The 25609-nt window shown below is 37.3% G+C and overlaps 1 protein-coding gene across 1 annotated transcript in view; it reads left to right on the forward strand.

The window, feature by feature from the left end:
• Nucleotides 1-25237, forward strand: part of LOC126184750 (exopolyphosphatase PRUNE1) — a 188149-nt gene extending 162912 nt beyond the window's left edge. Inside the window, exon 7 of the mRNA XM_049927290.1 lies at nucleotides 24693-25237. The gene's annotated coding sequence lies outside the window, so the exon portion shown is untranslated. The remainder of the gene's footprint in view (nucleotides 1-24692) is intronic.
• Nucleotides 25238-25609: the final 372 nt, after the last annotated feature.

The raw sequence follows: 25609 nt of genomic DNA on the forward strand, positions 1-25609 counted from the left end.
AGCCTTCCATGTGAAGTTCAGAGGAGGGCTAAATTACTGTTATGCACTCAAGAAATTGTGGAACAGCCAGAAAAATCAACTGGATCATGTGGAAGGAGTTACATATGTGGAAGAGCATGAAATAAAACAGCTCGTAGATGGTGCACTACATGCAACAACTGGACATGTGTAGATCACCTGAAAGACATATGTGTAAACTGTGTTGTCAAATAATGTGTTACTAATTTCAGTGTTGTTTGCACTTTGTCACAAAATTACCATTTGTATATGCTTAGTAGTTAGGTCGTTGTTTTGAAATAAACATTTTCCTGTTCTTTTGTTGAGTAGTTGCATTGTTACACACACCTAAATGATCAGACGTTAGAATATATTATACTGTGTATGAATATTACTGGTATTATATTTAGATTTAGTAAAAAAATCATAAAATCAGTCATAAAGACTGTTCAAAGTATACAAATAGACCACTTGCCTTGCATATGACACCTGTCATCTGCACGAGTGACCATGTAACAAATTTTTGTGTGATTAACAGGTTTAATTGACGTACATAACATGGAAATGAAGATCTAGTTAGCTGAAAAATTGTTAGTGCAAGCACAAAGATAATTTGTGAAATGGGTCATTCTGTGTCCAGCAATCTAGAGGTTCCCGCAAGACCGTAGTGGATGTTGATGAAATTGTGTTTGAACATTCACACATTTCAGATAAACATTTGTGAAGTTTTATGATCATCAGTTCAATACTTGCAGTGTCATTTGTGTTGACCCCACAGTGCAGCTTTGAACAGTGTATCTAAGAGTTTACAGCAACTTTGAGTCATAATATCTCTGGTAATATTCTCATGACAAAAAGAAAAATTAGGTCATCTTGTACAACTTTTTGGACTCTCTTAAGTGAAATAATAAAAAAAGATTTCATTAGTAATTTTGATATGGATAATTTGTAGCAAACTTGGTCGAGAAAATAGCTTCTTGATTGGGGTGCAGGGGAGGGATGTTTATTTTTGTTTTGTATTTCTGGAAGTAAATGCATCATGAACTTGAAACTTTAATTGCAGTAACTTCCCAACACAAAGTCTTAGAATGTAAAATTGTATTCTCCTACTGCTTTCCATATTTCTACAAATATAGGATGTAGTTGGTGGTTTCTGTAAGAATGATCACAAGTCCTGATGAGTAAGAAGTGAGTTTGAGTCAGAAGAACTTAAAAAAAGGATCCCCTCTTTTTTCGTGACCCATTGTGACATATTTCAACCAGTTTTTATGCTGTAATTTATTTGCATGAAACATGTAATTATATGCATAGCAGTTGGTAGTACAATAGATACAACAGTATGTAATCTAAATTTATTTTATAATAGATGTTAAAGTATACAGTCCAAATTACTTTGCGTAATAATAAATTAGATTTTAGTTTCTTTGGTAGGCTATAGTAGCACTGCTCAAGGATCCATGATTTTAGATTTTTTTGAATTTTTCACCAGTTAACAGTTTAAATTCCATAGGTAGTGAATTAAAATATTCTGTTCATTTAATATATGGACTGTTTGCAGTTTTGTGTGTGTGTGTGTGTGTGTGTGTGTGTGTGTGTGTGTGTGTGTGTGTGTGTGTGTGTGTTTACAAATTTCTGCATTACGACATGCATATTTCTAATCTTCTACAGTACTATTATTGTTTCAAACATATACGAGGAATAAATAGTCATAATTTTAATATCTTGACACAATCCCTTGCATGATGTTCTAGCATCTTCTTTGCATAATATTTTCAGAGCTCTTTTCTGCAGTTTAAATACTCATTCTACACGTGTTTTATAAGCTGCCACCCTATAATGCAAGACTGTATGCAAGAAAGCGATGCATTAATCAAAATACGTTATCCTCATTGTTTGGGTGTTGACATAGTGGAGCTATTCTTCTCAAAACATATTAGCTAGATCTTAGTCTTGCACGCAAACTGCCAATTTGTTGTGTCCATAGTACCGTAGTTTGCTATCCATGCATATACCTAAGAATTTACACTCACTGCAGATTTTCCCAACTAACTTGAGAATCAGTACAATTTTGCAAATCACCAACACTGAAGGAAATTATACTTGTTTTTCGTAAGTTGTCTTTTAGGTTGTCATTTTCAAACTTTGCCTTTGCCATATCTATAAAAATTTTTGCCTCTATACGTAGATTAAATAGCATTTCCCCGACAAATCCCTGAAGTGTCATCTGCATATGTTGTAATGAAGGTATCATTTTTAAATGTATTTGGAGGATGACATAGCAAATAGAAAGAAATTGACCGATTATCGATCCCTGAGGCACACTGAATTTAATATTCCTAACCATTGATGTGTAACTTTTTAATGTTTCTCCATTATTGTGTGTGACTGCAGCATACTGTTTTCTGTTTCTTAAATAGGATGTAATAAGATTCAGAAGTTTTCCACTGATGCCATCTCTGGCACGAGTACCTCATGAACAATCCTATCAAAAGCCTATGATAGATCTAGGAAAACTCCAGCTAGATGCATGCTCTCATCAGTTTTGTCAAGAACTTCCAGGATAAATTGTAGTGTTGCTGTCTTGGTGCTATGACCAGTCCTAAGACCATGCTGAAAATCTCCTAGGAGTCTGTGCATATTATAATTCTCTATCATATATTTCAGAATTTTTTTTTCAATGAACTAACAAAAATGGAAGTTAAAGAGAGTGGTCTGTAATTTTCTACTAATTGTTTATCACTTTTTTTGTAGAGAGGTTTAACAGTTGGCAATTTTAGCATATTGAGGAACACAGGTGTATCAAAGGATATACAAGATTATGTTGGCATTGTTTAAGTACAGATGGAGAAATTTCATCCCAGACAGCAAATTTTTTGCTTTTACATTCTTTGATGAGCTGCAAAATATCCTTGAGTTCAACTTCAGGGAGTTGACCACTTCACACTTGACCTTAACATGATTTCCAACATGTACTTTATGTGCAGCATAAAAGTCAGTTTCTACAATATCTATGAAATACTCATTAAAAATGTTACTTATATCCTGAGGATTGTTGACAATATTTTTATTAGAAATATGTGTGTTAACTACAGAATCAAGCTAGTTATAAGCTTCAAAATGTAACTGTGTGCTATTAAGGCACTGGAGATCAGAGCAGTAAAATTATTGCAGTATAGCTACAACACTCCAAACTGACTTCAAGTTTTACCCAATTGCTGTATTGTATAAATTTTGGTAAGGTTCATAGCAGTCTGCCTGATATTTGTTTTTGTTACTAGGTATTTTGAATGTGTCTTTTTTTAGTTTGCAATGCTACTAATATGCTAATTTAAGTCTAGTTTTAAAAAATAGCATTTTTGTGTTCGCATAGTCTGTGGTTTATATGGAATGTAAGTGTAGTGATGAACAATTGTTTAAGTGTATTGATATGACCCACAATGGCTTAGCCATTGCTGATTTCTTTTAAAGTAAGGAGATTGGTATCCCCATCATCGTAAGGGCTGCACCTAGCTGTGCAAGAGCAATCATGGGTAGCTTTCTTTACTACAGGATTCGAAGTCTTATATGGGCTTGTTCCCACAGGGTTCCAAGCCTAATGATTGTTTCTTTTTTAAGGTCCAAGGCCAAAGCTAGTAGTAGTCTCTTTTAGGCTCATAAGCTTATGTACACTCGAAGCTACTAGCATCTTTCTGGGTTTCATTAATTTGCTGTTACATATCACAAGGTAAACTATTCTGCTGACCAGATGATGTCACTGATGATGAGAAGAAATAACTGCAATAAATTTATGTTCCGAAACCCGGTACTTGTCACTCCTTGAGGGTGTATAAAATGAATTTTCGGCCATGGCGGTGCATAAAGCTTAGTTAACATGTCCTGCTCAGTGGAATTTTCACAGATGTTTCCACTCCTGATGGAGTGCATGCACTACACTGCCCTGGCTAGCAGTCCTGTGTTAATATACCTTCTTCACTACTGTTGGTACTTGTAGCCAGAAAAGATGATGCTTCATTTGAAACTCTGCTGATCTGAATTGTTGTTTCATCAGTCGACAAAAAATGATGTTTCTCTCTAGCTCCCACTACAGTATGCCCCTATTTAAACATTTCTTCTTGTGATGCTTTATTTTGTTCAATTCATTCTTTGCTGATGAAAGCAAATTTAATGCCATTAATGTTCTCAATGCAGAAGCAAAACAGATTTATAGATGTAAGAATCTACTTGTTAACTAGCCGTTGCAAATTTCCTCTCACTGATAATTGCTTTGTTATACATCCAATTACATCACATAGTGACTTTCCATGACTTGCAGTTAAAAATTGTTTTCTGGCAACATTTAAAAGTCTCTCTTATGCTAGCACAAATTGAGAAAATGTTTGATTGGATGCTGGAACTGTCACTGAAATAATAGTCGTGGGATATTTGAGCAAACTGTGTTTTTACGTATTTTATCAGCTCCTTGATAAAAACAAGTGCAGTAATTATGCCCTGTAGCACACAGTCACTGACAATGCAATAACTCCGATTTCACCTTCTGATTTTGGCACAGTTAGATGACAAATGGATGGGCAGTTGCGTAGCTGTTTTCCCCATGGAAACTTCACACTGCATCATGATTGATAAATGAACAACAGTAAATTCATCCACTGCCATTTGCTTCGTGCCCAGTGTGTCCTGATCAGTATGGTTCCATTGCTTGTACACAATAATTTTTTGCGGATCATGGTATATGAAATAGCTGGCAAGAGCGGGTGCTTCAGATTCTGGTCCAGGACACTTTTCATACGGATCTAGCATGTATTGTTTGGATTCTGGACTGTAAACAGCCTTGCTGAGAGGCTTCTTATATTTTTCAGTTATTACTGCTCCATTAAGCGTAAGATTAAATTCTGGTGAACTACATAAACACAGTTGGTGTGCATTCCAGTTAATACAACAGTTACACGTCATTCTGGTCCAAGTTCACAAAATTTTGAGAACCTTATTTCTGACCCCTTTTGATTCCTGTAGCACATGTACATTTGCTGTAAATTGCAAAGCAAGAATTTTTTCTGCATGTATGTCTCTCTGCATGAAAGTCTAACTGATGTACTGCCATTTTTTTTCCAAGGCGTACGCTACTATTTCATCACCTTCAGTGCGACTTGCATTCTGCCAGCAACTGCAGGTGGTAATTGTTTTCCTTGGCAGTTTTCAGAAAGTGCTAGAATTCCCTCCTTTGCCTTAAGCTTTTGAGCACACTTTAGCATTCTTTCTAATACCCTAAAATGTGTTTCTGTGACTCTGATTGTCCAGCTTATAGGTGATAAATTTAAAATTTTCGTGTGTTCTTTATGATTGGATTCCTGCGTCTTGGCTTTCTGTTCAGTCAGCAAATCAAAGATCAAGAATTGCTCATAGCTCTTAAGGTGTGTGTTGACTTTGTTATTTCGAATGATCATTCTTGTCATTTCCCTGATTATTGACCATCACTTCTGAAACGACCTGTATAAAACTGGTGAAAGTAAAATTGAATCAATGTTCATTGGTAATATGTGCAAATGGTCACTTAATTTCATCAAAATCTGTCATGGTAATGAGGTATTTTTTCTGAATGGAATGGTCCAAATGTGAGTTACAGAAATTTATACCATTGTAATTATGTGTTGTCCACTGCGGTTCTCACAGTAACAAAAATTGTTACTCTAAAGCACTATATGATATTACTTTATATAATAATAAAGGTGTTGAATGAAAGATTTCTGAATGGCTGCTGTAAATCTTTTAACACTACTGTCACTGTCCCAGCATTACTTATTGTTCAGCGGTGAGGTTTTTCTTCGGCTCTTGTGATGATATCCCTGGGATGGAAAGTGAATTATTTCGGCCTTTCCATATGAATAATATCCATTGTTATTCCCCATTACGTGTAGGCAATGTGAAATTTCTTCCAAAGAGGACGTTATATGTTATTGCCATCAAAATTATGGAAGTTGATGACAATCAACAGGTGATACTAAACCTAAAGAACTGAGATTAACAATTCTGTACTTTGATGTTGCCATTGGACACACACACACACACACACACACACACACACACACACACACACACACACACACACACACAATCCAACGGAATTGTAAAGGCTACTGTCGCGACCTTGCTGCGTCGAAAAATGCTCTCACTTCATTAAATGGTTACCATTTCGCTTTAGGAAGCCTATGTTATTATCAAGCCTGCAATGAGAACCACATTGGCACTAAAATAACCTCTGGCAGATTATGTTCGATGGTCTTTTGAGACCATCTTTAGTGAACAAATATCACTTAATACTACAGGGGTGGTGTACATATGAAGAAATATAGAATACCCGTTTTCAAAGTCTGTATGCTGCAGAGCACTCTCTCAATCTGAAAGAGAGGAGATTTCATACCAAGTTACTAGATTGTTTGAATACCTATAACTCTTTATACAGCAGCTCTGAGACGACTAACTGTGGTAAATTAATGAAAAAAGTGTTGTTAATATACTAAATATTGACTCCCCACTCATTTTAGTACAACACAAGAATCATTTTCAGCCATCAACACTATGGTCTGTGGCCTTAGTTTTTACCCTTTTATTCAATGGAAGTTTTCCAGTGACCTCTGTGATAGTGATAACTACCTAATCATTTTATGCCAATCATACCAATATTCAGCTTGACAGCACTGCCCCCCTCCTACATTGGATTCTTGAAGAATGCTGTGCATTACACTTTTACCACTTACATAATGTTTGAAACATCCCCTCATGGGATCATTGAAGAGAGCCTGAGACACACAACCACACAACTTACCTCAAGATCTGCCCTTCAGAAGCCAGCCCCATGGTGGACACAGGAGATCACTGTGGCCATTGAATGCCATAGAAGGGCACTTCAGTAACATAACCACCATCTGTTGAAAGACACTCTTATCATCATTAAAGGTCCCTGAGCTACAGCCCATTACCTCATAAAAAGACAAAAATAGGAATGCTGGAAAAGATACTAATCTGCTACCATAATTTTTACCTCTCTCTCATAGACCTAGACCAAGTAATTCTATATTTGTGGTCAGCAAAAAGTGACTGATATCCCAAGCTTCTGTCAGGATGGTGTAATGAAATCTGACTACTGGCATGGCTGGCCATCTGGTGATACAATTTGCCCAAACTTCAGTGACTGACAACTACACTCCCCACCCCTTCATTTTCCTTCTGCACAACACGTGTTACCTGGAACCCTATAACCCTTGTTTTTCTGAATGGTAATGCTTCAGAGCACTGAAAATGTGCAAAATACAGCTCTGTGCTCGGATTGAATACATAATCAAATCTAACACCATGTAACTACATAATTCAAGTGCCACTCCCTCACTATGTTTAATGAATCTGGCTTGAGGGTGGCATTGAACAGACAATGGAGTATTAGTCAAAACCAATGAGTTTGAGTTATCAGTCTTCAGAGTGGTCTGATGTGGTCCACCACAGATTCCTTTCCTCTGCTACTTCATCATGTCAGTATAGCACTTGACCCAATGTCCTCAATTATTTGTTGGATGTATTTCAATATTTGTCTTCCTCTACAGTTTTCACCTCTAAAACTCCCTGTGGCACCATGGAGGTTGTTCCCAGATGTCTTAACACATTTCCTATCATCGTGTCCCTTCTTCTTGTCAGTGTTTTCCACATGTTCCTTTCTTTGCTGATTCTGTGATGAACATTCTCATTCCATATCTTGTCAGTTGACATAATTTTCAACATTCTTGTGTAGCACCTCATGTTAAATGCTTCAGTTCTCTTCTGTTCCAGTTTTACCACTGTCCATGATTCACTACCATTCAGTGCTTTGCTCCAAACATATATTCTCTGGAATTCCTTCCTCAAATTAAGGACTATGTTTGATACCACTAGACTTTTCTTGGCCAGTGAGTTACGGACTATAAAAGTCAACAACTGGGTTGCAGTCTGCCTTTCTATGCTCTCGGCATGAATCCACAATTCTCTGTCATCCCCATATTGATTATGCCAGTCTGACCCTTGGATACAGCCTGCAAGAAGCTGTGGTAGGCTATATCCTGTTAGAATGGTTGAGTTTCTCTGCTACACAGTGAGCTTCACAACTGGATGAGTCATTTCCTGAAATCCTATATCGTAATATCGAGGTGGTAAATCAAGTTTTAAATTTTTCCATGAGAGTGAATTTTCTAATTTCATCTGAAACCTTCATTGTTAATGTCCTGCTGGCTGCCTCGTGGAGTTGGAGGTTACCGTATTTACTCGAATCTAAGCCGCACCTGGAAAATGAGACTCTAAATAATGAAAAAAAAAATTCCCGAATCTAAGTCGCACCTGAAATTTGAGACTCGAAATTCAAGGGGAGAGAAAAGTTTTAGGCCGCACCTCTAAATCGAAACAAAGTTGGTCCATTGTAATATGAGACACAATTTAGGTCGAATGAATGACGATACAGCTACAGTAGTTTGGTTCGAGTCGTAAGCTTAGCAGTTAAGCTTTACCACGTAGCCATTGCTATGTGTCAGGCGCTCCGTCCGTATTTATACGGGTACCCTTCCTTTTTCACGTGCTTCGTTTGGTTTGAATCGATTGCTTATTTTGGTTTGATCTGATAAGTGCCGTTTTCTTTGTTATAGGTGTTTGCATCACTCTTAAGCTGAAAATGCATTACTGCACTGTGTCATGCATTGTTTGTCGCATTCTGATAGTGCGTGTTTGTTTACGGCCTGTCGCGGCTTGCGGCATGGCTTGCTTTTGTGCACGCTACCGCCGCGTACAATTAAAAAAAAAAAAAAAAAAAAAAAAAAAAAAAAAAAAAAAAAAAAAAAAAAAAAAAAAAGAGAGAGAGGAATCGTCTCATTAGCGAAACAATGGCAAGAGACTGCTATTTGTTGTTACTTACACTGCTGCTTTCTTTGATAATGATCAACAAGAATAAAATAATAGACTGCGTATGATAGAACAAGTTCTGAACGAGAGTTAGGCGAAAATTTTTCTCCGTTTGAAAATCTTTGCGGCCGCTTCTTTATTACATCAAATTCTGCACAGAAATTAGTCATCTTAGATTTAAAAATCTAGTCACTTGCCGTGCTTCATTTCTGACTGTATCACTAATAGGCATAAAATAATACGAATATAAACATGACACGATACGTATATTCTTCCGCGTTTGCTGCTGTCTCACTCTAGTTTCGTAGTTTGTTAGGCAGACAGGATTTAAATGAGATAGCAGCAAACACGAAAGAATACATGGCAAAATGTTTATATTCGTATTATTCTTACGGTGAAGAGAATATTGTATGTGATTCAAATTTCATCAGGTTCCTATTAGCAACCATCTCTTCTCACAGATAGGAAAAAATTCAGAACGTAGAGTTGGCCATATTGACAAACATCCCAAACAGTCTTGCCAGTCAGATTTTCGTAGTACACTGAAATTGTGCTACATTCAAAGATGAACAATACGGAATTTGTATTTACTTCGTTGGATAATGTATGAAAATGCAGTGGTCGAAACTCGCGGCGGAGAAAAAAAAGCTCGTCTTCCACTTTTTTAAATTTATTTACTGACGCAGAGGTTTTGGCGCCAGTATTTATCTTTGTGCCTACAATGCATGCCTGCGTAGTGCTACATAATACATATATTCGACGGCAGAAGTTAGTGGTGGCGGCACATACCAACATTTTTCATAACTTCTGCTTGCTTTGCACTCAATTCTAAGCCGCAGGCGGTTTTTTGGATTACGAAAACCGGAAAAAAAGTGCGTCTTAGATTCGAGTAAATACGGTAGCGTATTTTCGCGGCAGTGTATCTTTCCTCACCTTGCCATTACTGTCCGGTAACATGTGTAGTTCGACAGCCACCTTGATTGTGGTTCAGATATTTGTTTCTTTTGGACTACCTTGGTCCTCTGCTGGATATTCTAAACACCAGATTCTGAAGACGCAGTGCTGTCTGTCGGTTCCGCCTTGCCTGGGTTATTCCAACATTGTGTTGGTTATAAGATGCTAGGTAGATGTTGCAAGAGTGTTGGCCTGTGCTTAAACTGCCATTAGTTTGATTTGCCATCTGGTTAAGTGAATACAACTCTTGGCTGCCTGTCTCATCGTCTACGAAGTTGAGCGACTTTCCCAGGTCGTTCCTTGGAGCACTGTCTGAGGACCACTCCTCTCTTGAATTGGTCAGATTGTGATTATTTTCTTTTGAGTTATTACTGTTGGGGCCTTCAGGCGACAAAAATGATTGTCCTCTCTTATAACATTTTAGTATTTCTTGGAGAAGTTAACTCGTTCTTAAGAATTTGCTATCTAGGCCCTCAGCCATCTAATTGTTTTTGAGTTATTACTATTGGGGCCTTCAGCTGACAAATAACTTGAATTTCTGGTCAATAAGGCCTTCAGCCATGAGTGCAACTTGCTTAAGAAATTTTTATTTGATATTGTGTGTTTAACAGTCAAATTTGATCATTGTTCCTTATTGTCAACCTTATTTGCAATTGTTTTCAAATAAAGTGTACATGATTTGGAAAAAAGACACTGAGCAACCAACGGTAATTGAGTATGGCCCCATCCACACTAAATCCTGTCTTTCCCTAAGTACCACGTTTCAAACTTTGTGCAAACTGCACTTTATCCTTTCAAGCAAATAAAAGACAGAGTTGCTTGTGCAGCAGATGGATGCTATGACACATTTGTATACAACAGTGCCATTTATTGAGTGGATTACTATTTCTGCAGATTTATATCTGTCTTCAGGAACATCAAGACAAATTTGGACAAAAATAAGACACCTGCTTACTTGCAAAAATAACTGCTTGCTTGTAAAAATAATGTAATCTGCATAGCAGAGTCAGGAAAAATGGGATAGAATAATTTTAAATATTACATCTAAAACATCATCTTACCATTTGTGGAAAATAATTCATTGCTTTTGTTGGAACCTTGGCCTGGACATAATGACACCTGTGTCATTAGGATGATGATGAAAAGGCTGTCATTGTAATTCAGATTCCACCTTGAACTAATAGTATGATTCAGCCTCTCAATAAAAAAAATATTTCAACAATGTAAAGCATTTTTTTCAGAAAACTGACACACACTGTAACTTCCGATAACTTCTTTTCATTTCAGGCTTATCCGCAGAACAGTATTGTTAAACTACAGTCATTTCTGCATTGTCAGTTTGCATTTCCACATTTTATGAAATTGCCATTTATTACTCCATTCTGGTTCTGTATAAATAAAACTAGTAGTTACTGTGAAGTGCTTGAATCCTTCAATAGTTTGTCCAGTGTGCCTGGTGTAAGGAAAGTGTTTGTTTTGTCATCTAATAGCCACTTCGCATTTTTGTGACGATTACAAGGAATAAACAAGGAAATGTTTCACCATTAGCAAAATATATATTATTTAAAAATTATCATAAGAACTTGTGATGAAGCAAACTGGGATAATTTTTCTTCCCTTCGTGTTTTGCCATCTGCCTCCTTAAATTTGTTTTGTTACTTTTAACTATTTACCATTAGCATACACGAGTATAATCTGCATTTTCATAAAAGAGAAAGGTTGGCAATCAGTTTTAAAGAATATAACACCAGATCTAATTTTGTGCTTAGTTTTGTGTATGTAATTGATTTTCTAATTTATTTTGACTATTCCTAGTTAGTATCTTTTGTTATACGGTGAAGTCGGTAATTGTTTTGTATCATGAATTCTATTGTTGACATATAAACAAGTATAAATTCTGTACTAATTATAAACGTTTGGAGGAACAACTAATAGTATTCTTAAAGGATCTATTTGGCTCTATTCATAAACATGTTAGCAAAACCAGCCTTTAATTAATTCCAAAGTAATTAACAGTTTTGTCAAAAGTAGTGTTTACATAACTATATGTTAATTTCATCAGTTAAACAAATAAGTCGGCTTAACCCATGTAGTAAAAGAAACTGTTACAAAGACAGAATTTTTTGTTGTATTCAGTTAATTTAATGAGTTAAGTTTTAATTCTAATTTCTGGAAATTTAACTTTAAACAATGTGTAGTTTCAGGGCCTATTATTGTGAAGATATATAAGGGCCCGATTTTTGATCACGAGACAGTCAGGCCATGGTGAAGTTTCAGACGGGGAATCTGCGTTGCTTAGAATGACAACAATCCATCAACTTAACAGTGAAATAAGTGTTACACCAATAGGCTGTGTGTAAAAACAATGCCAGTGTCTGCTCCATATATACCTCATTATTCTTCGAGAACTGTGAACGTTGTGGTGACGTTTTACTTCTCTTAGATGTTCAACAGGAAACTATTGTAGCAGTATGTGGATGTTTGCCTGCAAACTATTAATGAGGCTTATGGAAAGTTAAACAGTAGTGCACTGGCCATATAAATGTGTATATGGATGGGGGAGGGGGAGGGGGGGGGGTTGTGAAAAGTGAAAATAAAAGACAGTGAAATGCAACTGTGCATCTGTCAGCTACATTATTTACAGTAGTCAATGTCTAAATTACAAACCCAATTTTTCAGCCAGTGTAGCAACACAGTTCATCGACACCGAGGACAACAAATGAAATAAGTAAAGCAGGTGGAACCACTGCAAATTGTGCTACAGGAATTGTTGTAAAATACTTAGTCAACAAACTAAAGTCCCAATTAATGGAAATCATCTGTAATGTAACATCATACACTGGCTTGATTTTTCTTTCTCTTGACAATCACTTGTATGACAAATACAGTTATTCACTACAAGTTATTCAGAAAATTACTGATTTGAGATGTGTTTGGCATGATTTACGTGCTTAAAATCTGCATATGTGCACTTTGGACTGCACATTACTTTCTCATGTCATGGCTGCTTCTGCTTGTTCTTAGATTGTGCGGTGGGCAGGAAGGGCTCAACAAACCATCGTTGCAAGTCATTATTTGTGCAGCAGGAATGAGTTGCTTTAACACTTTTTTAAAAATACTTGCGGTGAACCTTAGCAGTTAAAATGTTGACGCTGCATTTCTTTCTGTGTATGCATCCTGTGTGAAAAATTTCAGGGTAGCTTTCAACACGTCAGATTGGCCATTCCATTGTAATTTTACATGTAATTTTAATAAAATATTCTGAACAAGTCTTGTGTAATAAGTGACAGTGAGTTAGAACATTTAATTTTTCCAACTGCAACTTATTTTATAACTAAATTAGAATTTCTTTCGTCTTTTGCTTTGTGAGAAGTTTACCTCTTTTTCTCTTAGCCACCATTACAGCAATGAAAGAATGACTGCATTATCAATAACTCCATAACTGTATGCTACTGCAGCTGTAACCATAGATTGAAATTTCACTGCGGAAGTGTATTTAAAGTGAGATGTTTTTATTCCTGTACTGTATCTGGAAATGACCACAATAAAATTAAGTAAAGGAATCATTAGAAACCCTAGAGTTCATACTTCATTTCTATGTTAATCAAAGCAGAAGCTTTTAATAATCATTATATAACTGAAGGAGTTTGCCAAACTTCACTAATTATTACTACATTATTATTTATTAGTTCACAGGTACTTTTCTGCCACTTATTTTCACTACTTTTGAATGAATGGAGGAGCTGGAGGAATTGAAATGTCAGACAGATTACTCATATTTACATTAAGAATTCATATTCAGAGAATCAGCAAAATTTTCTGTCACAAGAGCTGACAACAAGAAGCCTGTAATGTAGGTATAAGTCTGCATCCAGTATTATAAGTTATGAGATATCCACAGTGGGGGGAGGGAGTGACTATAAATCATGGTGTGATAGAATGTAAGACTTGTTAATTGCCTCTGTAATGAGAAGATGTGTTGTTGTTGTGGTCTTCAGTCCTGAGACTGGTTTGATGCAGCTATCCATGCTACTCTATCATGTGCAAGCTCCTTCATCTCCCAGTACCTACTGCAACCTACATCCTTCTCAATCTGTTTAGTGTATTCATCTCGATCTCCCTCTACGATTTTTACCCTCCACGCTGCCCTCCAATACTAAACTGGTGATCCCTTGATGCCTCAGAATATGTCCTACCAACCGATCCCTTCTTCTAGTCAAGTTGTGCCACAAACTTCTCTTCTCCCCAGTCCTATTCAATACTTCCTCATTAGTTATATGATCTACTCATCTAATCTTCAGCATTCTTCTGTAGCACCACATTTCAAAAGCTTCTATTCTCTTCTTGTCCAAACTACTTATCGTCCACGTTTCACTTCCATACATAGCTACACTCCATACAAATACTTTCAGAAACGACTTCCTGACACTTAAATCTATATTCGATGTTAACAAATTTCTCTTCCTCAGAAATGCTTTCCTTGCCATTGCCAGTCTACATTTTATATCCTCTCTACTTCGACCATCATCAGTTATTTTGCTCCCCAAATAGCAAAACTCCTTTTCTACTTTAAGTGTCTCATTTCCTAATCTAATTCCCTCAGCATCACCCGATTTAATTCGACTACATTCCGTTATCCTCGTTTTGCTTTTGTTGATGTTCATCTTATATCCTCCTTTCAAGACCCTGTCCATTCCGTTCAACTGCTCTTCCAAGTCCTTTGCTGTCTCTGACAGAATTACAATGTCAAACCTCAAAGTTTTTATTTCTTCTCCATGGATTTTAATACCTACTCCAAATTTTTCTTTTGTTTCCTTTACTGCTTGCTCAATATGAGATGATAGTATGCAGTAAAGGGAATTAGGTTGCTGGCAGGAAGATACAAGTTGAGGCCACTTTGCAGTGATTAACTGGCATATAATGTATCTGTGTTTTGTGTAGGGTGCAGGGAGGTTGATGTTATTCACACACTTTTGTGCATTTCTTACACAGGTAGAAATTAACTGTGAGGTGTAATACAGCTAACAAAGACCACGGATAAAATGAAATAGTGGTAGTTTGATGTCATGAATAAGCAGTGTATGAATAGTCTCAACAAATCCTAGGATCAACTGCCCACCTGTGCCATTGCATTACATCTCAGTAATTCTCATATTGTGGTAGCGTGGAGGTTCATCCATATGAAACCATCAGGGACTAAATTAATAAAATTCTGTGCCAACTATGAGGCTCAGCATAGAAAATCAGCACCACTCCACAGCTCGGAACCTATTGTTAATTGGGGGTTTTCTCTGTCTTAAGTGTACTGCAAGCTGAAAAGCTCTTCAGCACAGGCTCTTTTTGCTTTTATTGACAAAACTTCAGCAGTGATTGTATCCTAAACTTTAAGAGTAGATGATACTTGTTGTCCTTTTAGTATTTGTGGACAGAGTGGCAGTTTTTCTTGAGGAAGACTTGTTTTATAAATTGCTGTCAGTGTTTGTGGTGTTCCTTGTTACACCTTCTGATGACAACTGATTCCACCCTAATGTCAGCAGAAGCTGGAATTGAACTTACACAGCACACATTTGCTGAATCTGTTAAGTTGGTCTTTGCATATAGTATACTTGCACAATAAACTTCCTTGATTTGGAACTTTGTTATTCGTAGCTTACGAAGTCACTCTGTTGATGTTCAAGTTTTCCTGTCTGTGATATATTGTCTTGTCATTTGTGTTTCTCTATTTGGGGTTAGCCTGGTGACACTGTTCTTAAGAAAAATGTCTTCTAAGTCTATAATGATCAAAAGATGAATGCTGCAGCTGTTCACTTGCTGTGAGGTAACATGGTCATGCTGTAAAGTGAAAGCTGCCTTAGCTGTTGGTTCCAGTCTCAATGGAGGTCAGACTTTCACCTACTCCGTCACAGAGCTACAAGCAGCCAGATTGAAAATCAATAAGGATATCTTGAGAAAACTTATTTGTGGGAGTCTTCTCGCTACTTCCAGTACACCATAGTGTAAGGGTGAAAAACATAAAATACTGCACGCTTGATAAAACCTTTTCCTGCTTCCGCTGCCACAATTTTTGGTTTTTGTGAATACTGGGTTTCCTTATGTATCCACTCCAACTGTCTCATTTCCATACTCTTGGGTAAGATACAGGACTTCATGAAAATACAGACTATTTCAAAGTCCAGAGTGCATAATGTCTTGGTAATTAGTGCTGATTGAGGCATGATTGTGTTACAGGTACTTTATGTTTTATTAAAATAAGCATTTGTTGTAAGGTTACTGTGATAACCTGTAATTAATTCACATTAGTGTGCTGCAGATTTTAATACAGGGTGTATACGACCCGGGACAACCGGGAGATCCGGGAAAAATCTGGGAATTTTTTCGTCTGGGAAAAAACTGGGAAAATCTGAGAATTTTTTTAGAATTCCGGGAATTTTTTTTATTGTTTTAGTTTTCAGTTAAATTTTTGTAACTTTGACTGGTTAAAACCAATACACTAACAAAGGATATTACTGTATCTCACTACTGGCATTATACTGGCATTATGCCAGAATAAAGAACATGAGATCATACAGTACTGGTACTCTAAGAAAATTTATATCCGGATCTGGACATACGAATGCGTACTTTAAGGCAAATTATGCATTTCAGTATGGTTCACAAAATTCTGATGCTCATGGAGTATCCTGTAATATCTTGTTTCTTTTATGGCATAATGTAAGATCTTTTAATGTTTTACGCATGTGGGCTTCCCATGTCATCGTAGCTGCGCAAGTGTGGCAATGCCTGTTATGTGGCGCTCTCTGGCAGCTGCTGAAACAAACCATTTTTAACAAGTCGCAGGAAAATATTGTGAATGGTTGTTTGAAAAGTGTTACTTTCAAAGTAAATTTCTTTTTATGCAAGATGAACTAAGTGCGAGAATGTATGATGAATTTCTTAAACCGCAGAGCATTTGACTCTTGTCTAAAAATCAACTCTTCGAGGACAACCATTTAGAAGAACTTCGAACCCAGAAGATGAGACATTTTATGTCATTGTTAAAAAGTTTACTGGCACATTTGTGTGATGTATCTTAAAGTGTAATACGCGCAAAAAGGATCAACATTATATGTGAAAGCTTTTCTTTTCTTGTAGCAACACTATTTATATTGATTTAAACCATTAACTTCTCCTGTTTTTGTATTCGCACTACTTAACAATAATGTTGCTATTGACTGACTACAACACTTGTTCTATGCTCTGAATACTCGCTGTCATCGGCTGGCGAGATCACGTGACGTGAACTATTACTGGCTTACAAAAGCGCATCGCGCTATCGATTTCAATGCTTCGGAAAGTATCATGCAGTTTTTGTTGGGGTTAGAATTTATAAGTTTGTAATACGAGAATATGCAGTGTACCTATTGCTGCACATCAAACATCTTTCCAAAACGTGTTTTTTTCCCCCGAGTTTTGTTTTCTAAAGTGTCATGAAATTCTATGCCGGTGTATAAAACTGTAACATAACCATTCAAAGGACTGATAAGGTTACAGTTATGAGGAAAAGTACACTGTCACTTAAAACAGAAAAAGTGTATTTTCACCTGGGAGAAAGTGTATTTTTAACAGAGTAATTCGGGAAAAATCCAGGAATTTTTTTTCCTTGTCCACATACACACTCTGCAATAGCATTTTTCCGTTAGGTTATTATACATAACAGTAAATGTGAGATAGAAATTAATCATCAGCAATGTATTCTCTCACATTACTAATAGAGTGAGAAAGTGGTTGGATAGTTCATCACTTCCACTCTTGTAGAAGCATACTGATTCAGAGTTAGAGGTTACCAAGCCAGATCTGAACTGCAGTTTTACCCAGAAAGGAATTTTCTTGATGGTTGTTCAATAGGGAATGGGAAAAGTAAACATTTAGAGTATTGAAGATCAGAAGAATAAGTTCATGATTAACAACTTCCCAAATAAACTTCTTGATAGTTCTTTCAGGGATGCCAGCAGAGTACCTTATCGTGTAGTAGCAACACTTGATGTAAGTAACAGATGCTACCTGTAATGGAAACACCCCTCGGGAGGAGTTCATACTGCATAACATACTTTTATTACCACTGGATGCCAAATATTATCTGTTCACACCGCGCTTAGCTCAAGGAGATGTACTTTCTTAGGGGTCAGCCATTAATTTCTTCTTCAGAAGTTGACATAAAGATATCATAATTTCTGAACCTTGCCGTCTAAATGCAAATGTTGCATGAATGTTAAATTTTGCTGTTCGTCAAATATGACAATTAACAAGAATTCCTGGATGTTGAAAATAATACAAGCTAGAATAATCTTTCTTGAAACAAGAAAATCCTTTTCTAATGCAATTTCTCTGATAGGACTAGCCTCCACACGATACAAATATTTTGAGTTGCCTCCACTGCCTTCACCCCTCTACTGATACCAAAATGAACAGTATGTCACAAACATTGGACTTTTTCCAGTTGCTATTCTATTTTGAGAAGTGGAAGCAGCCTTGCCTGTGGCTATCGAGTGTGCAGGGTGCAGTCGTCTGCAAGTTGTGACTCGCATCGGCACCAGTGATACGTGTCACATGGGTTCTGAGACCATCCTCAGTTCATACAGGCAGTTGGCAGAGGTCCTAGCATTGCGCATGGGATGCAAGCAGGGCTCACAATTTTTTTTAGACCTACTTTATTGTGTGGGGATTTGTAGGACTCCCTTTGATATGTCAGGGGTGCACTACACAAAGGAGGCAGCAACTCTGGTAGCAGAATACTTTTGGAGTGCACATGAGGGTTTCTTAGGCTAGACGGTAGTTTGAGGTGCTGTGAGGAACACTCACCAGTCAATTCACAGCAAGGGATGTCAGACGGCGTTCAAAATAAGGACACTTCAACTGTCAAAATTGTATCAGTAAACTGCCAAAGTATTTGTTATAAAGCTCCCGAATTTACTGCTCTAAGAAAGTTCTTGTGCTCAATATATTCTTGGGACCGAGAGCTGGCTGAAACCTGAGGTGGAAAGCTCTGAGATATGTAGCGAGTCTTGGAACTTATATTGGAAAGGCAGATTAGAGGCCATAGGAGGGGGAGTGTTCATTGAAGTTGACAAAAATATTGTCTCTATTGAGGTGGAAGTGGAGTGTGACAGTGAAGTTACCTGGCCATTTAAAACAGGTGTAGGTGAAACCAAGTTAATTGCTGGACGATTTTATCAGCCACCTGATTCCTCTGTGAAAGTTCTAGAGTCATTCAAAGAATGTCTACGGTCAGTGGTGCGTAAATACCCAGATCATTCAATACTAGTTGGAGGTGACTTTAACCTACCAAGTATAGAGTGGGATGTCTATGGATTCATTGCAGGTGGTACAGAGAGAAAGTCATGCAAAACAGTTTTGAACACGTTTTCTGAAAACTGTCTTGAGCAGCTAGCTCGGCAGTCCACACACAATGGAAATGCCTTAGATCTTGTTACAAATAGGCCTGACCATTTTGACAGTGTCAGTATAGAAATGGAGATTAGCGATCATATCATTATAGCAACTGTGATTACAAAAGCTAATAAACCAGTCAAGAAAGCTAGGAGAGTGTCTCTGCTAGATAGAGCAGATAAGCAGTTGTTAGCAACATCTCACTTAAACAGTGAATTGACATCACTTAGTTCCAGTAAGATGGATGTAGAGGAATTATGGGCAAAGATTAAGCAGATTGTAGGTTGTGGTCTGAAGAGTTATTTCCGTAGTAAGTGGATAAATGATGGAAAAGGTCCACCATGGTTTATTAACGAAATTCAGAAGATGCTGAGGAAGTGGTTCAAAAGAGAATGCACAAATGACAACAAGTGAAGGTTAGTAGAGATTCTTGCATCTGTGAAAAGATCTATGCACAAAGCATACAACAGTTACCACCATCGCACCTTAGCAAAAAATCTGGCAGAGAACCCGAGAAAATTCTGCTCCTATGTAAAACCACTTAGTGGGTCTAAGGCTTCCTTTCAGTCCCTTGTTGACCAGTCTGGTGTGGCAGTCGAGGATAGTGAAATGAGAGCCAAAGTTTTAAATTTCAGGTTCAATAAATTGTTCACACAGGAGACTCATGCAAACATACTTTCCTTTGACCTTTGGACAGACTTCCATATGGATGACGTAGAAATCAGCATCCCTGTTGTAAAGAAACAACTGAAAGATTTGAAAGCAAGTAAATCACCAGGTCCATCTACATCTACATCCATACTCCGCAAGCCACCTGGAATCCCAGTTTCGTTTTACAAAGATTGCTGTACGGCACTGTCCCCTTACCTAGCCTGCATTCATCATGAATGTGTTGCCCAGCACAAGGTCCCAAGTGACTGGAAAAAAGCTCAAGTGACTCCAGTGTGTAAGAAGGGTAAAAAAACGGACCTGCAAAATTACAGATCAATATTCTTAACTTGGGTTTGCTGCAGAATCCTTGAACATATTCTCGCTTCAAATATATTAAACTTTCTTGAGACTGAGAAACTTATGTTTTCGAATCAGCATGATTTTAAAAAGCGTCACTTGTGCAAAACTCAGCTTGCCTTTTTACATATGATATACTGTGAACTAAGGATGACGGGCAACAGGCAGAGTCCATACTTCTAAATTTTCAGAAAGCATTTGATACGGTGCCCCATTGCAGGCTGTTAATGAAGGTACAAGCATATGGAATAAGTTCACATATATATGAGTGGCTCAAAAACTTCTTAAGTAATAGAACCTAGCATTCTGTCCTTGAAGTGAGTGTTCATCAGAGACAAATCTATCTTCAGGAGTGCTCCAGGGAAATGTGATAGGACCGGGGAAGTGTGATAGGACCGCTGTTGTTCTCTATATACATAAATGATTTGGCAGACAGGGTGGGCAGCAATCCGTGATTGTGTGCTGATGATACTGCGGTGTATGGTAAAGTGTCGAAGTTAAGTGACTAGGAAGATACAAGACAATTGAGACAAAATTTCTAGTTGGGTGTGATGAATGGCAGCTAGCCTTAAATGTGGATAAATGTAAATTAATGTGGATGAGTAGGAGGAACAAACCTGTAATGTTCAGATAAAGTGTTAATAGTGTCTTGCTTGACACAGGCAACTCATTTAAATATATGGACATAATGTTGCTAAGCGATATTAGATGGAATGAGCATGCGAGAACTGTGGTAAGGAAGGCAAATGGTTGACTTCGGTTTATTGCGAGAATTTTAGGAATGAGTGATTCACCTGTAAAGAAGACCACATATAGGACACTGGTGCGACCTATTCTGGAGTACTGCTCAAGTATTTGTGATGTGTACCAGGTCAGATGGAAGGAAGGCATCAAACCAATTCAGAGGCAGGCTGCTAGATTTGCTACCAGTAGGTTCAAACAATGTGTAAGTGTTACAGAGATGTTTCAGGAACTCAAATGGGAATCCCTGGAGGGCAGGGGACATCATCCTTTTCAAGAAACACATGTGAGAAACTTTAGAGAACTGACATTTGAAGCTGACTACTGAATGATTCTACTGCTGCTAGAGTGCATAAGGACCACAAAGATAAGATATGAGAAATTAGGGCCCATATGGAGGCATATAGACAGTCATTTTTCCCTCGCTCTATTTCAGTGAAATAGGAAAGGTAATGATTAGCAGTGGTACAGAGTACCCTGTACGGTGGCTTGTGGAGTACAGATGTAGATGTATCTAAAAATGATCCTACAGAGACATCCATGCTGTTGAAGGATTGAAATGAGGTTGATGGTACAGGTAACATGACCCACAGGACTCATCTCCTTGAAAAAATACAGCCCTATGATAAACAAAGCCATCAACCTGCACTACACAGTCACCTTTGCACAATGAATCACTGCCAGTTCATGTGCATGCAGATTTTAGTCCATATTCCGCAAGTCAGTGTATTGACATGTCCTTGAAGAGGGAAGTGGCTTCGTCTGTCCACAGAATGTTCTGTTCCATGTCTATTCACTGACCACTTCTGTGTGAGCAAGAAATTCTAGAGTGAACGTTTGTTTTGTTGACATGTGAGCAGGTAGCAACTCCTGAACATGAGTGATTTTTTATGGATAGGAATGCTGGATATTTCGTAAGATTTTATGCTCCGTGCTCACAGGCATGGCCAACATCCGCACAATTCCCCATGCACTGCACGTTTGCACTCCACCGCTGGACCCCTTCGGCAGTGCTGTGGCCACGTCTTTGACAGATGTCGGATCAACTGCTTTCCTCCCTATGCCACATTGTACTTCAGGAAAACCTCTCTTTTCAAATTTTGTAATCATTTTCTCCAGACCCATAGCAGACACTGGACCAGTGCCTTTTTATTTCATACACTTGAGTTCCTGGAACTTTCTCAGGCTACTGGCGTGCACTCACCATTCTTGTAAAAGAGCTTTATCAGCATCGCACGATCACGCCATTCTAAGGAGTGGTTTACTTCCTTCAGCATTTTGAAATTGGAATTTAATTATGGACACCCAGTGCAATAAAAATAAACAAAAAAATGCCTACCAATGCCAGAGCAGGAATGTGCCACGATCACCTGGTTGGATGGCAGCTGATATCAGGCAGCCAGTGGTCGGTGGCCACTGTGGGGTGAGGAAGCTCTTGAGCATAAACTGTTCTAATCTTGGCATAGCCACAAGCTCTTTTGCGGAAATGTTTTAAGAAGGTTTTGCTAATGCTGGTGGGTTAGAAAATGTAGCAAATTAACTTTTATGTTTCATCAGACTGATACCTAAAGCAGACAGCCAAAATGTGATTTAAAAAATAAAGGAAGGAATGGACTCAAACTTACGACTTAATGTCTACATTTTGTTATGTTTACCAGTAGATCACTAGCAGATACAGCACTGCAACAGCTCGAGTGGAAGACAACACTTCCTCCAGAAACTTCCATTCCTACAGTTTTGCCAGATTGTGAAATGGATGGACTTAGAATTCTGAGGGGCAGCTAGTTTTATTGGCAGATTAAGTAAATGACTCGGACTTAATGTCTGCAGCATCTGGTGGTGGCCAGGTTGTATATCTGTGACTGTGTGTTGCCAGTGCACATAAAGCTACTATCAGAGCATAGATACAAAATTGAACTGTTTCATTCTGTAGTGCCACATAAAAATACTTTCATTTATCACTTGCAGCCAGAATTATTACATCCTGCCCAGCATTAAATCGCCACACAGCATAATACTCTGAGCTACTAGTCGAAAGTTACATTGTTTACTGTGTGCACCACTTTTGATCTTTTTTGGAGATTTCAGGATTTCATTAGGGAGATGATAGTTAGTAGAGGAATGATTATTTCCTTTTGTATTAAAATATGAGAAAAAAATTCAATATACTCTGTTATGCAGTAAATATCAACTAGAAACGTACACAATTTATAGGAAATTGTTGTATTTTATTCCTCATTGAATTTATTATTGTTTTATCACTTTTAAGTATACTCATTAGAATTGTTACCTGATTGTTCTCCACTGTCATTCCTCAATATGCTCTCCAGACCTTGCAGACATTGCTCAATAGGAACCAATAGATAATTTGCACTGAAGTTGCCATTTCTCAGTATGAAACTATCTGGTAGGTAACACATTGGGGTGAAAGAAACACATCAGAATGAATTCTTAACAATTCTAACCAGACACTGTACAGCCAGCCAGATGTATTCAAATACTGCAACACAGTATTTAAAAATAGGGGGAGTGGAGCTGGGAAATCATATTAGCAATGTTATTTTCCGAGCCATTGATCACCTATGCATCAATTTCACTATCCTTATGCCACTCATGGTATTAATCTGTTATCTGCCATGATGAAGAATGCAGTTTCAGTGTCCAGGGAAGCAAGATGGTCTGGGAAGGTTTAAATGCTGAACAGTTGCTGAGAGATTTCCATTGATTCCCTCCCCACAAAAGCTCTCACTACATAGTGCAATGAGATTGGAATTTACATTCAGACTACCTAAAAAACTAAAGCAAATTATGTAATTAGATTTAAATGAGTTTCATCCAAAGGTATTTCATTTGTAAAAGGTTGCTACATTAAAGAAACTCCATGTTGTTATTATATGTCGTTTTTTAAATTATTTATATCCAGCAAATGCAGTAATAAAGATTGTTTCTAGTTATGTATTTTATGGCATCTCTAATGAAGCAGTTGATTCACTTGTAAGAAAATTTTGTGTGTGGATATATAAATACCTTTCAGCATACTTCTAATGATGGAAAGTATTTTATTTAGGAAACATAGTACAGCTATTGGCAGTTGTGACCTGTAGTACTTAAGCAGACTAACTACTTTAACTGGATATGTATCAAGACATAACCATATCACACAACATAGGAGATTTGTACAAGTTGCATGTTGTGCAGTGAAAATATGCAGTAAAGATAACATTAAGATGTACTAACATGCTGAGTTCAAGGTGCCACAAAAAACCTAGGGAATTGCATTACCAAATATGGCAGCCAAGAGAGTGTAATGCACACACATTGTGCCATATTTCTATGTAGTCAATTAGATGACACTAATTTAACTTGACCAATGCTCTGTAAGGCATCTTTCAGTTCAGTTTGGCATCCTCTTCTTGCTGAGTGTCTAATATGTATTGTACCACTTTCAGGATACCATATTTTAGCTGTGTCTTATTTTTGACAGTTTGTAAGTATCAGATTGCATGGAAACCGACCATAAATTTTCATTGTAGATCTTCTTGAAAGATATTAAAAAAGTTTTGACATTAAACACTAGCAATTTTTAGTAACAAAAATATTGTCACGTTTCTTGTTCCCAATTGCTTGTATCCTCTGACAGTGTTTTGTGATTTCAGGTATATACAGTCTGCAGATATGAGATAGGAGTGTCATGTTTGGTGCTAAAACTTTGTTTAAACAATCGGGACTTGAGGAAAAAGAAATTCGATGACTGCAGTGAAGTATTTCTCTGTTGTTCAATGGTGCATGGATTGTTCTCCATTCCAGTGTGTCTGTTTAAAAAAAAGTGAAGAACTTGGATTTCTGTGGTGGAGAACAAAGTGAAATGTAATAAGTGTTCCTGTAATGCAGATTCTTTGCATTATGCATTATTTTAAACTGAAATTATCCATGTTTATTCTCTCTCTCTCTCTCTCTCTCTCTCTCTCTCTCTCTCTCTCTCTCTGTCTCTCTCTCTATTTTTATATTCTTGCTTGTGCAAGTTACTGAAATTGTCAATGTTGTGTATCTTAATATTAAGTGGGAATGTGCACAGCTTAATGGAGGGACAAAAAAGTCAAATTAGCCTCTCCGTTATTAAAAAGATTATATAAGCCATCTGTTTTCTTAAATGTATGACTGTACCCATGTGAACTGAATTTTACATTACCTGATTAGATAAATCTATGGAAATGTTTATTATATTTGTTTTATTGACTTTTTTATTTACTCATTCGTCCAGGGATAATCTCATACTGATGAAGAATTTATCATCACCATACAATAAAAATAAATAGGTCAAAGATACGTGCACATAAGATATGTACGTATGTTTTCACAAGGATAGGGCAGATGGTTGAGTGTCGCATTGCTTAAGGGACCATCAAGCATTTGCTTGAAATTATTTTGAAAAATCATGGAAAACCTAAGTCAGGCTGGCTGGACAGAGCAAACTCCATCCTCCTGAATATGGCATCAGTATCCTAACAACTGCACTGTTCCTTTAGGGTGGTTACTGTTGTGCAATGTTCTTTTGATTATGCACAATTTGCGC

Source organism: Schistocerca cancellata, chromosome 4 (genome assembly GCF_023864275.1).
Source record: "Schistocerca cancellata isolate TAMUIC-IGC-003103 chromosome 4, iqSchCanc2.1, whole genome shotgun sequence".
NCBI classification, from domain to species: Eukaryota; Metazoa; Arthropoda; class Insecta; order Orthoptera; family Acrididae; genus Schistocerca; species Schistocerca cancellata.